This window comes from Anabrus simplex, chromosome 4, assembly GCF_040414725.1.
Source record: "Anabrus simplex isolate iqAnaSimp1 chromosome 4, ASM4041472v1, whole genome shotgun sequence".
Taxonomy (NCBI): Eukaryota; Metazoa; Arthropoda; class Insecta; order Orthoptera; family Tettigoniidae; genus Anabrus; species Anabrus simplex.
The window spans coordinates 193,226,024-193,238,538 of NC_090268.1; the positions used below are offsets into that span (position 1 = coordinate 193,226,024).

The following is a 12,515-nucleotide window of genomic DNA, read 5'->3' on the forward strand; positions in this document are numbered from 1 at the left end:
TGGCTATTGCTTGATATATACGGATGTCATAGCTATGTGTAACACCTTGTACACAGATACTAAGGACACATAGTAAATCAGATTGGGTTTTACCGTTCATTTAACTGAGGGGTCGTATATGACGATTGCCATTTCTTCTGAAGTGTTCGGGCGAAAGATAGCAGAGTGACATCAACACCGGCTTATTAACAGGGTGGCTGCAGTACAAATCACGGTTAGGTCATGTGAGGATTTCAAAATTAGGAATTCTCATGTCACGTTAGTTTGGACTGTACACCCAAAATGGAGATACCATTTCCCTTGTTACGATATCAGTAGTCACGTGAAGGTTAAAGTTTGCATATTTTCTTCAACTCTTGTGTTTCTATCATCTTATATTTCAGGTAGTTAACTCCCAATTAAGTCAGCTGTTTCAGAGCAGTACATTGTCAAATATATTATGGATGCGTGATCGCATTTTTCTGAAGCCTACATTGCATGCATTGTTGAATACGAGGAAACATGATTTAGTGAGAGAATAGGTCTTAACAACAAGGAATAATTTCCAATGTTACGCTATTTACAGCCATAAAGGCCTTATTAAATGCCCTTGACGAAACGACGACGTACATTGGATCAATTATATATTGTAACCAAACTCAGTGGATCTGCTGCAATCGCACTGAAGGTACAAATTAATTAAGTCGTACCGAGCAAGTGACAACGCGGTTTTAGTCACGTAGCTATCAACTTGCATTCAGGGGACAATGGGTTCGAGCACCACTGTCGGCAACCCTGAAGATGGTTTTCCGTGGTTTCCTATTTTCACACGAGGCAAATGGTAGGGCTATATCTTAATTAAGGACACGGTCGCTTCCTTCCCACTCCAAGCCCTTTCCTACTCCAACGTCTCCATAAGACCTATCAGTGTCGGATCGACGTATATAAAAAGGGTTAAAGAAATTGTGAAAGAATTCTTCTTATTAATCTGTTTACCTTCCAGGGTAGGTTTTTCCCTCGTTATCATTGAGGGATCCCACCTCTACCGCCTCTAGGGCAGTGTCCTGGAGCTTCAGACTCTGGGTCGGGGATACAACTGGGGAGGATGACCAGTACCTCGCCTAGGCGGCCTCACCTGCTATGCTGAACAGGGGGACTTGTGGGGGATGGGAAGAGTTGAAGGGATAGACAACCAAGAGGGAAGGAAGCGGCCGTGGCCGTAAGTTAGGTACCGGAGGAGAAGTGGGAAACCACGGAAAATCGCTTCCAGGATGGCTGAGGTGGGACCGACCTCTACTCAGTTGACCTCCTGAAGTTGAGTGGACCCCGTTCCAACCCTCGTACCACTTTTCAAATTTCGTGGCAGAGCCGGCAATCGAACCCGCGCCTCCGGGGGTGGCAGCTAATCACAATAACCACTACACCTCAGAAGCAGACGTGAAAGAATTACATTTTGTTTTTATGAACTCTGAATGTTTTATTATTGTTTTCAAGTTCGTTTGGGCCACCTAAGGACCACTGTGCTTGTGTTTTAGCTGTGTCGTTGTTTTCGATGGTCACTGCTTGTGGTGTTCTTATTGGTAGGTCTAGCTGCTACTTTCCATTTGGTACCTTGACTTTATATCTAGGCCCAATTATCCTTCATTTTCTGGCTGAACTCTATTATGCGTTGCTCGGACCATTTCCTGGCCTCATTGTGCTTAGTTTCTGTAAGGGATGTTAGGAAGGGTCTGGTTTTAATAGCCAAACGGTAGTTGCTCCTGTTAATTATGATGGCGTTATCAAGTTCTACCTGCTGGTTCTCCAGCGATCCAGTGGCTTCACCCCTGCTGGCTCCATAGCTAAATGGTTAGCGTGCTGGCCTTTGGTCACAGGAGTCCCGGTTTCGATTCCCGGCAGGATCGGGAAATTTAATCATAATAGGTTAATTTCGCTGCCACGGGGCTGGGTGTGTTCATGAGTAGTTTTCATCATCATTTCATCCTCACGACGCGCAGGTCGCCTACGGGAGTCAAATCAAAAGACCTGCATCTGGCGAGCTGAACTTGTCCTCGGACACTCCCTGCACTAAAAGCCATACGCCATTCTATTTTATTTCATTACCCTTGCTGACTACTTTGAAAATCTTATAGGACAGCCTGTGGGAATCCGTTATGTATAGGTGTCCGTAGAAAGCAAGCCGTTTTCTTCTGATAGCATCTGTGAGGGTTTCTTGGTGTTGGTAGAGTTCACGGTTTGGTTTGTACCATAGCCTTCCATCTGATAGGATCCTTAGTCCTACCATATTTCTCAGGAACTACCTTCCCTGTACTTCGAGGGCTCTTAGTGGGTCTTCTTAGGCACTCTGCTGCATAGAGTACTGATGGTCGGGCTATTGCATTATTGACTTTCATCGATAGGTATTTTGGTATTTTGGGGCGTACAGTTTTCTGCAGGCATGGTATGCTTTGTCTAGTTTGATTTTTATTTTATTTTATTTAATCCGTTCTCCCCCCAGGGTTTATTCTTCTCTCGGACTCAGCGATAGATCCCACCTCTCCCACCTCAAGAGCAGTGTCCTGGAGTGTGAGACATTGCGTCGGGGGATAAAACTGGGGAGGAGGACTAGTACCTCACCCAGACGGCCTCACCTGCTGTTGTGGACAGGAGCCTTGTGTGGCAATGGGAAGATCGGAAGGGGTAGACAAGGAAGAGGAAAGGAAGCGGTCGTGGCATTAAGTTAGGTACCATACCAGCATTTGCCTAGAGGAGAGGTGGGAAACCACGGAAAACCACTTCCGGGATAGCTGAGGTGTGAATTAAATGCCCCTCTACTCAGTTGACTTCCCGAGTCTGAGTGGACCCCGTTCCACCCTCGTACCACTATACAAACGTCGTATCAGAGCGGGAATCGAACCCGGGCGCCCGGGGCTGGCCATTAATCACACTAACCACTACACCATAGAGGCGGACATTACTATTATTATTATTAGTTTGTACATACATACATACATACATACATACATAGGCCTACATCATTATATACCGTTATGCCTTACTAAATGTCGCCACAATCCTCTATTTGCAACTAGTGCTGTGGCCTCATCTAGTTCCATACCTCTTATCTTTAAATCGTTAGAAACTGAGTCTAACCATCGTCGTCTAGGTCTCCCTCCACTTCTCTTTCCCTCGATAAAAGTGTCCATTATTCTCCTAGATAACCTATCCTCCTCCATTCGTCTCACATGACCCCACCACTGAAGCTGGTTTATGCGTACAGCTTCATCCATCGAGTTCATTTCTAACTTAGCCTTTATCGCCTCACTCCGAGTACCATTGTTCCCACCTGTTTTTACCATCAATCATTCTCGCTACTTTCATGTCTGTTACTTCTAACTTACGAATAAGATATCCTGCGACCACCCAGCTTTCGCTCACGTAAAGCAAAGTCGGTCTGAAAACAGACCGATATAAAGATAGATTCGTCCGGGAACTGACTTCCTTCTTGCAGAACAGATAAAATATCGGTAGATTTTAAGTAAGTATTTCTGGAGTTGTAATGAAAATTTCGGTAGAGTCTCGAGCACTGAAATGTTATAAATAAATTAACGAATGCAGTAGTCATTTGAAGTTATTATGAGAAAAATATACAATTTCACTCATCCGTACTCTCTGGCCACTCTCTGCTTCTTCTTCTTCTTCCTCTTCTTCTTCTTCGTCTTCTTCCCTTTCTCCCCACTCTTCCCGTAGATGTAGTTGTTCATCAGGCGCTGAAATTGTATGCCAATTTTGAAGTCGTAGCAGAATGCAGATTTCGTATCCTATATGCGGGTTGGAGATTTCTCTTCGAATGATGCAGTCAAACCTGAGTTTTGAGTTCAATAAGAGGGGAGAGAAATGTCGTAATTCGAGCCTAAAATGAATGCGAACGAGACGAGGGGAGAGTTTTCAGCGCTAATATATAATGCACCTTTAAACATTATCATTCATTTCCCTTAAATTTGGATTAGAGGAAATTTCGGGAGTTTCTTTCTTTTTCGGGTTTTCTGGTGTGTTGAAAAAACTGGAGATCACCTTTAATTTCTGCAGACCTGGCAACACTGATACAGAATACTATTGATCGCAACTGCGAGCTCACTGCATTAGTTTTACTGCACCTTGATTCAATCAAATTATTATTGCCACCTTGGGAAAACACACACCCTAAATACTTGAAATTATCTACCGGTTCCAGCTTTGTATCACCAAAGTGACATTCGTTTCTGTTGGATTTCTTACCTAATGACATCTATTTAGTCTTCGAAAGGCTAATTTTCATGTCATACACATTGCACCTATTTTAAACTTCCAGGCATTCGGCACAATCTGCCATTAAGACCAACTGTCAGCATAGGCCAGACTGCTTATAATATTTCCACCTAACTAAATCTCTCCCTGCCACTTTATACCTTTCAGCAGATGATCCATGTAAACTACGAACAATAAAGGTGAGAGATTACAGCCTTGTCTAATCCCTGTAAGCACCCTGAACCAAGAACTCATTCTACCATCAACTCTCACTGTAGCCCAAATGTCAACATAAATGCCATTGATTGATTTTAATAATCTACCCTTGATCCCATAGTCCCCCAGCATGGTGAACATCTTGCCCTCGGTACTCTGTCATACGCTTTCTCTAGATCTATGAAACATAAACACAACTATATATTCCTCTCGTGGCATTTTTCAATTACCAGGCGAATACTGAAAATATGATCCTGACTGCCCCACTGTGGTCTGAAACCACACTGGCATTCATCTAACTTCCTCTCAACGACTGATCGCACCCTCCCTTCCAAGATACCAGTAATTCTTTGCCTGGTATACTAATCAATGAGATACCTGGATAGTTGGTGCAATCTTTCCTGTTCCCTTGCTTAGAGATAAGTGCAATACTTCGTCTTAATGCTTTTTTCAGTCTGAAGATACAGTACTTTACGAACACTCCATGCTAATCCTACTACTCTATGAAGCCATTTCATCCCCGCCTTCCCACTATACTTCACCATTTCAGGTCTAATTTCATCTATCCCTGCTGCTTTATGACAATGGGGTTTATTTACCATCCTTTCTACTTCCTCAAGCGTAATTTCACCATCATCTTCCTCCTCCCCATGAGCTCCGCTGTTCGCGACACAACCATGAAGATTTTCATTTACGTTGAGAAGATTTTCAAAATATTTCCTCTATCTGTAAGGTGATTCCCTGGGATCTATTATGAGTTCACCTGAATTACCTAAAACACTGTTCGTTTCCTTCTTTGTTTATTACTGTCCAGAAAGGTTTCCCTGCTGCTTGACCTACGCTTTCCAGGTTATTACCAAAATCTTCCCACGACTTCTTTTTGGATTCAACAACTATTTGTTTCGCTCTGTTTCTTTCATCTACGTACAAATCCCTGTCTGCATCAGCCCTTGTTTGTAGCCATTTCTGATAAGCCTTCGTTTTACGTTTACAAGCTGCTCTCAATTCATCATTGAACCAAAATGTTCGCTTTATCCCATCTTGACACACAGTTGTTCCTAGGCACTTCTTTGATGTTTCTACTACAGAATCCCTATATGCCTCCCATTGTCTTTCTATATCCTGAACCTGCTTGCTGTCCACCGTACGGAACTTCTCACTAATTATATCCATGAACTTTTGTCTAATTTCCTCGTCCTGGAGATTTTCTATCCTTATTCTTTTGCAGACAGATTTCACTTTCTCTATCCTAGGCCTAGAGATACTTAGTTCAGTACAGATCAAATAGTGGTCAGTTTCTTCGAAAAATCCGCGAAAAACCTGCACATTCCTAACAGATTTCCTGAATTCGAAGTCGGTTAACATATAGTCTATTGTGGATCTGGTACCCCTACCCTCCCATGTGTAGCGGTGAATAGCTTTATGCTTGATGAATGTATTCGTAACTGCTAAACCCATACCAGCACAGAAATCAAGCAGACACTTCAAATTCCTGGCTTCCATATCTTCCCCACATTTACCAATCACCCTTTCGTATCCTTAAGTTCTATTTCGAACTCTTGCATTGAAATCGCCCGTTAGCACTATCCTATCCTTGCTGTTGACCCTGACTACGATGTCACTTAATGTTTCATAAAACTTGTCAATGTCATCCTCATCTGCACCCTCACATGGTGAATACATTGAGACATTTCTCGTCCTAATTCCTCCAACTGCTACATTTACCCATATCATTCGCTCATTTTCGTGCCCAACAGAAATCATGTTGCATGCAATACTATTCCTGTTGAACAGCCCTACCCCAGACTCTGCTCTTCCCTTTTTAACACCCGTTAAGTACACTTTATAATCTCCTATCTCTTCCTCGTTATCTCCCCTTACCCGAATATCACTTACTCTTATAAAATCCATATGCAGCCGCTTTGCTGACTCAGCCAGTTCTACTTTATTTCTTCCATAATCCCATTAATATTGATAGCTCCCCATCGAATTCCGTTTCGTTCGCCAAGTTGTTTCCAAGGAGTCCCTCGCCTGTCAAATGGGAGTGGGACTCCGTTACTCCCATAGGTCCGAGGCTTGCTTAAAATGTTCTGAGCTTGGTAAATTCATGAAGCAGTATGCTACCCTACTTACACATGGTCCAAGTGAGGATCTCTCCTCTAACAGGTTAGGGACCACCGGTTGATAGCATAGCCCTAGCCGCCTGAGCACAAACGGGGCCATAACTCAGAATATGTCCGCGATGCCCATTCCCATTCCGTAGCAACTGGTATCCCGACTCTCAGGACCACTTACTAGGCCACTCACCCGTTGCCCATGGTTCATGAACTAGGTCTTGACTACAGTAGCATACACTATGAACCATTATTATTATTATTATTATTATTATTATTATTATTATTATTATTATTATTATTATTATTATTATTATTATTATTATTATTATTTTAGGAGATCGAGTCGAGGAAGACACTTTTCTCTGGGAGTATGTCCATAGATTAAATGAATGTAACGTGCCCCCATCTCACTTTTCCCTCTTCAAAACATTCCTTTGCTCACAGAACTCGAACGTTGGTAAATTATTTTATAGAAGACCCCAGTAAACACCATTTATATTTGGTGGAAGGTAGTTTTCTTCAGTCATAACCCCAAGGGATCAGCGTCTTATTTAAAATACCATATCGGTAAAGCCAGCATTCTTATGGAATGCTCATCTGCCGTACTTACAGGCTACAACGCTCGATAATTGAAGCCAATTTTGTTTTCCATTATCTGATATAGTATGACGCCGGAACATACAGCGCATGCATCTTCTTCCGATTTCCATTTTATCCTCGATGAAAAGAGGTTGTCAGAAGTGGGATTCGAACCCACGCCCACCGAAGCGGACTGCGACCTGAACGCAGCGCCTTAGACCGCTCGGCCATCCTGACACGCTACCCGAATCTCGTTGATATGCTAATACAATGATGGCCAGTTTCATGGCAATTATGTTAGAATCTGGGTAGCATGTTTCTTTACTGAGATAGGTGTAATTTGTATGGAAATGCGGCTTATAATTTCATTTACGACTTTTTTTAGCCTCTTGTGATTATGAAGAGGATATTACTATTTGGTTGTTAAGGTGTCCGTTTGTGTGGTGTAGCGGTTAGTGTGATGCCACCCCCCGGAGACCCGGGTTCGATTTCCGGCTCTGCACGGAATTTTAATAACGGTACGAGTTCTGGAACGGGGTCCACTCAGACTGGGGAGGTCAGCTGAGTAGATGTCGGCTCGATTCCCACCTCAGCCATCCTCGAAGTGGTTTTCCGTGGTTTCCCACTTCTTCTCCAGGCAAATGCCGTGATGGTACCTAACTTAATGATCTGTGAACTTTGAACAGTTCCTCTATTGCTAAACCTCATAATGGAATATATATGTAATTTTTGTATATCGTCCGTCCAACTATTACTTTTTCTTTTGCTAATGGTTTAACGTCGCACTAACACGTCGAAGGGGTTTCCTGCGGCGCAACGATGGGAAAGGGTAGGGATTGGGAAGGTAGCTATGGCCTTAATTAAGGTACCATCTCAGCATTTGCCTGGTGTGAAAAGGGGAAACAATGGAAAACCATCTTCAGGGCAGCTGACAGTGGGGTTCTAACCCTCTGTCTCCCGAATTTAAGCTCATAGAAGAAAAAGAAAATGACTCTACTATTCAGTGAAGGATGTTATGAACCAAGACGCACCGAAATATTTTGCAGGGTACACTGTATTTACGTCCGCCTCTGTGACGTAGTGTTCAGTGTGATCAGCTGCCACTCCCGGAGGCCCGGGTTCGATTCTCGGCTCTGCCACGAAATTTGAAAAGTGGTACGACAGCTGGAACAGGGTCCACTCAGCCTCGGGAGGTGAACTGAGTAGAGGGGGTTCGATTCCCTCCTCAATCATCCTGCAAGTGGTTTTCCATGGTTTCCCACTTCTCCTTAAGGCAAATGCAAGAATGGTACCTAACTTAAGGCCACGGCCGCTTCCTTCCCTCTTTCTTGTCTATCCCTTCCAAACTCATCATCCCCCCCACATCGCCCCTCTTCAGCATAGCAGGTGAGGCCGCCTGGGTGAGGTACTGGTCATACTCCCCAGTTGTATCCCCGACAAGAGTCTCACGCTCCAGGACACTGCCCTTGAGGCAGTAGAGGTGGGATCATTCGCTGAGTTCGAGGGAAAAACCGACCCTGGAGGGTAAACAGATTAGGAACGAACGAACGAACGGACGAACAATGTATTTACATGAAAAGCACACTTAGTTCCCTAGAACAGTGCAGATCTCCATGAGACTCTCGCGAAGATTCGATATCGATAATATTGTAATAATTCCACCTCCGTACCGTAACGTTTAACGCTCAGCGCTGTCATTCCTTTTGGTCCGGATTCGATTCTCGCTACTCCTAGGAATTTAAAATTAGCAGAAGTGTTGGTATGTGGTTCAAATGGTACATGCAGCTCACCTTCGTTCGTTGCACGTAATAACTGACTTTGAAGTAATAGTTCATTATTTCCATGGACCTGAAGCGGTTTCAGAGTGTAAGGGTTTGATTAAAAAATTTGTTTCAGTGATTTGCAAGTCTTCTTCTTCTTAATCTGTTTACCCTCCAGGGTCGGTTTTTCCCTCGGACTCAGAGAGTGATCTCACCTCTACCGCCTCAAGGGCAGTGTCCTGGAGCTTCAGACATTGAGTCGTGGGATACAACTGGGGAGGATGACCAGTACCTCGCCCAGGCGGTCTCACCTGCTATGCTGAACAGGGGCCTTCCGGGGGGATGGGAAGATTGGAAGGGATAGACAAGGAAGAGGGAAGGAAGCTGCCGTGGCCTTAAGTTAGGTACCATCCCGGTATTTGCCTGGAGGAGAAGTGGGAAACCAAGAAAAACCACTCCCAGGATGGCTGAGGTGGGAATCTACTCATTTGATTTCTCGAGGCTGAGTGGATCCCGTTCCTGTCCTCGTATCACAATTCAAATTTCGTATTTGAGCCGGGAATCGAACCTGGACCTCCGGGTGTGGCGGAAAATCACAGTAACCAGCACACCGCAGAGATGGACAAATTATTTTGATAATAATCAAAATTAAGTCTGATATAATTCTAAACGCCGCCTCTGTGGTGTAGTGGTTAGCGTGATTAGCTGCCACCCCCGGAGGCCCGGGTTCGATTCCCGGCTCTGCCACGAAATTTGAAAAGTGGTACGAGGGCTTGAACGGGGTCCACTCAGCCTCGGGAGGTCAACTGAGTAGAGGTGAGTTCGATTCCCACCTCAGCCATCCTGGAAGTGGTTTTCCGTGGTTTCCCACTTCTCCTCCAGGCGAATGCCGGGATGGTACCTAACTTAAGGCCACGGCCGCTTCCTTCCCTCTTCCTTGCCTATCCCTTCCAATCTTCCCATCCCTCCACAAGGCCCCTGTTCATCATAGCAGGTGAGGCCGCCTGGGCGAGGTACTGGTCATACTCCCCAGTTGTATCCCCCGACCAAGAGTCTGAAGCTCCAGGACACTGCCCTTGAGGCGGTAGAGGTGGGATCCCTCGCTAAGTCCGAGGGAAAAACCGACCCTGGAGGGTAAACAGATGATGATGATGATGATGATAATTCTAAAGGCGTTGATCGTACCGTGCTCTCGTTCTTCCTTTGTGTGACTGTACATCACTCTACATTATCTCACTGACGTCAAGACATACGATAACACCACTCCAAGTATAGTTTCAGTCTTGGAATATCTAGTCGTATTACTCACTAGCCATCGTGTCAGGATGGCCGAGCGGTCTAAGGCGCTGCGTTCAGGTCGCAGTCCACTTCTGTGGGCGTGGGTTCGAATCCCACTTCTGACAATGTTGTTTTGACACGTAATAAGTACGCCATTAGACTTGCCCAAAAAATTGAGGTCAAGGTTCAAGTTCAGATTGAAACTGAAATTTAGTTTTGGTAAACCGAGATAATAAATACAGAAGTGAGAAGTATCCTAGATAATGATATTATCCTAATTTTGGAAATCTAAGGTAACAGCAAAAGTAGCCGATGTCGGTGACATATTTGACTTGCTGATTTGAGCACATGGTTCGCGAGTAAGAGGAACTTGCAGGGAAATTCGTGCGGATTGACAAGGCGCAATTGTCCGCCACAATTGGGAACATGCATCATTTTCAAAAATTTTTTTTGAAAAGTACACCAATGAAATAGTACGTAAACGTATTACATTGTGGTATGTTGCCTTGTTTTCTATCATTAAAAAAATATTTAATAGTGCCTTTCCGCAAGGCGAGTGAAACGGCCTCTGACGTAAGCGGCGCGCTGTGACGTCACGATCCAGTACCGCATGGAGCTCTACCAGCCGTTGTGCATCAGCCGTTGCTAAAAGCCGATTGTTTTATTCATGATCGCGAATAACTTCGAAATGACAGAAGAAACGTTCAAAAGAGCACAGTCAGACAATCTACCCTGTGTAGATGTCATCATTCTTGAAAAATGGGACTTTTGTGGCCGCAGAAATTCGCGGATAACAAGCAAGTTTGTAAGTGGCGTCTTTTATATACGTGCAATGTACTGTACCCCATAGTATTAGGATAACAACCAACCTGGATAGATATCACATCACTTTCAACATTTCCTTCTAGACTGATTCCCATATTAAAGAATAACATTACATTTTCGGGCTTTCAGCATTAGTAAAGTAAAAAATCGGATTTCAGCACTAACATAAACATATAGGTAGCATCATAGTACCAGTCCGCTTCTTTGGTGTAGTGGTTAATGTGTGCCACTCCCGGAGGCCCGGTATCGATTCCCGGCTCTGCCATGAAAGTTGAAAACAAATAGTACGAGGGCTGGAACGGGCTCTACTCAGCCTCGGGAGGTCAACTGAGTAGAACGGTTTCGAATCCCACCTCAGCCATTCTCGAAGTGGTTTTTCGTATTTTCCTACTTCTCCTCCAGGCACCTAAGGCCACGGCCGTTTCCTTCCCTCTTCCTTGTCTATCCCTTCCGATCCTCCCATCCTCCAACAAGGCCCCTGTTGAGCATAACAGGTGAGGCCGCCTGGGCGAGGTAATGGCCCTCCTCATCAGTTTCATCACCATACTCAAAGTCTCACGTTCCAGGACACTGCCCTTGAAGTGGTAGAGGTGAAATCCCTCGCTGAGTCCGAGCGAAAACCAACCCTGAAGGATAAACTGATTAAGAAAGAAAGAAAGAAGAAAAGAAAGAAAGATCATAGTACTATAGGGCTATAATCTATCATTCCCCCCCCCAAAAAAAAAAATATTTATGGTTGGGACAACTGGCCTACCCACTTCCGGGGCCCATGAAAGAGAATTAAATATCTTTGTGGAGCGAAACAATTAAACATGATAAAGATAAATATGAGTTCATCTAGTTTTCACAAGTCTGGCTGAGTGGTTCAAACGGTTGAGGTGCTGGCCTTCTGACCCCAACTTGGCAGGTTCGATCCTGGTTCAGTCCGGTGGTAGTTGAAGGTGCTCAAATACGTCAGCCTCGTGTCGGTAGATTTACTGGCACGTAAAAGAACTCCTGCAGGACTAAATTCCTGCACATCGGCGTCTCCCAAAAATCGTAGATGTAGTTAGCGGGGCGTGAAGACAATAACATTAATTACATTTGGCTTTTAACAAGCTGAGCATATCAGGAAAGAAAAGTGTCCTGGTGACATTTTAGTCGCTCAATACAGGAATGTCTTTGGGTGCTGTGAATTTAACTTTTTTTTTGTTTGCTTTACGTCACACCGTCACATATAGGTCTTATGGCGACGATGGGACAGGAAAGGCCTAGGAATGGGAACAAAGCGGCCGTGGCTTTAGGTACAGCCTCAGCATTTGCCTGGTGTGAAAATGGGAAACCACGCAAAACCATCTTCAGGGCTGCCGGCAGTGGAGTTCAAAACCCACTATCTCCCGGATGCGAGCTCACAGCTGCGCGCTCCTAACCGCACGGCCAACTCGCGCGGTATTTTTACCCTTCGGTTTATTGACTTGGCTTGTATAACCTAAAACTTTGGCTAAGTAGGATAATA

General features: G+C 44.5%; 2 non-coding genes across 2 annotated transcripts; one reads left to right on the forward strand and one right to left on the reverse strand.

Annotated features, from left to right (window-relative positions):
- Positions 1 to 7,310: 7,310 nt before the first annotated feature.
- Positions 7,311 to 7,394, reverse strand: TRNAL-CAG (transfer RNA leucine (anticodon CAG)). Its single transcript has one exon. It is a non-coding gene; the product is annotated as a tRNA-Leu (tRNA).
- A 2,842-nt stretch (positions 7,395 to 10,236) lies between these two features.
- Positions 10,237 to 10,320, forward strand: TRNAL-CAG (transfer RNA leucine (anticodon CAG)). The gene has a single exon. It is a non-coding gene; the product is annotated as a tRNA-Leu (tRNA).
- The last annotated feature ends 2,195 nt before the right edge of the window (positions 10,321 to 12,515 follow it).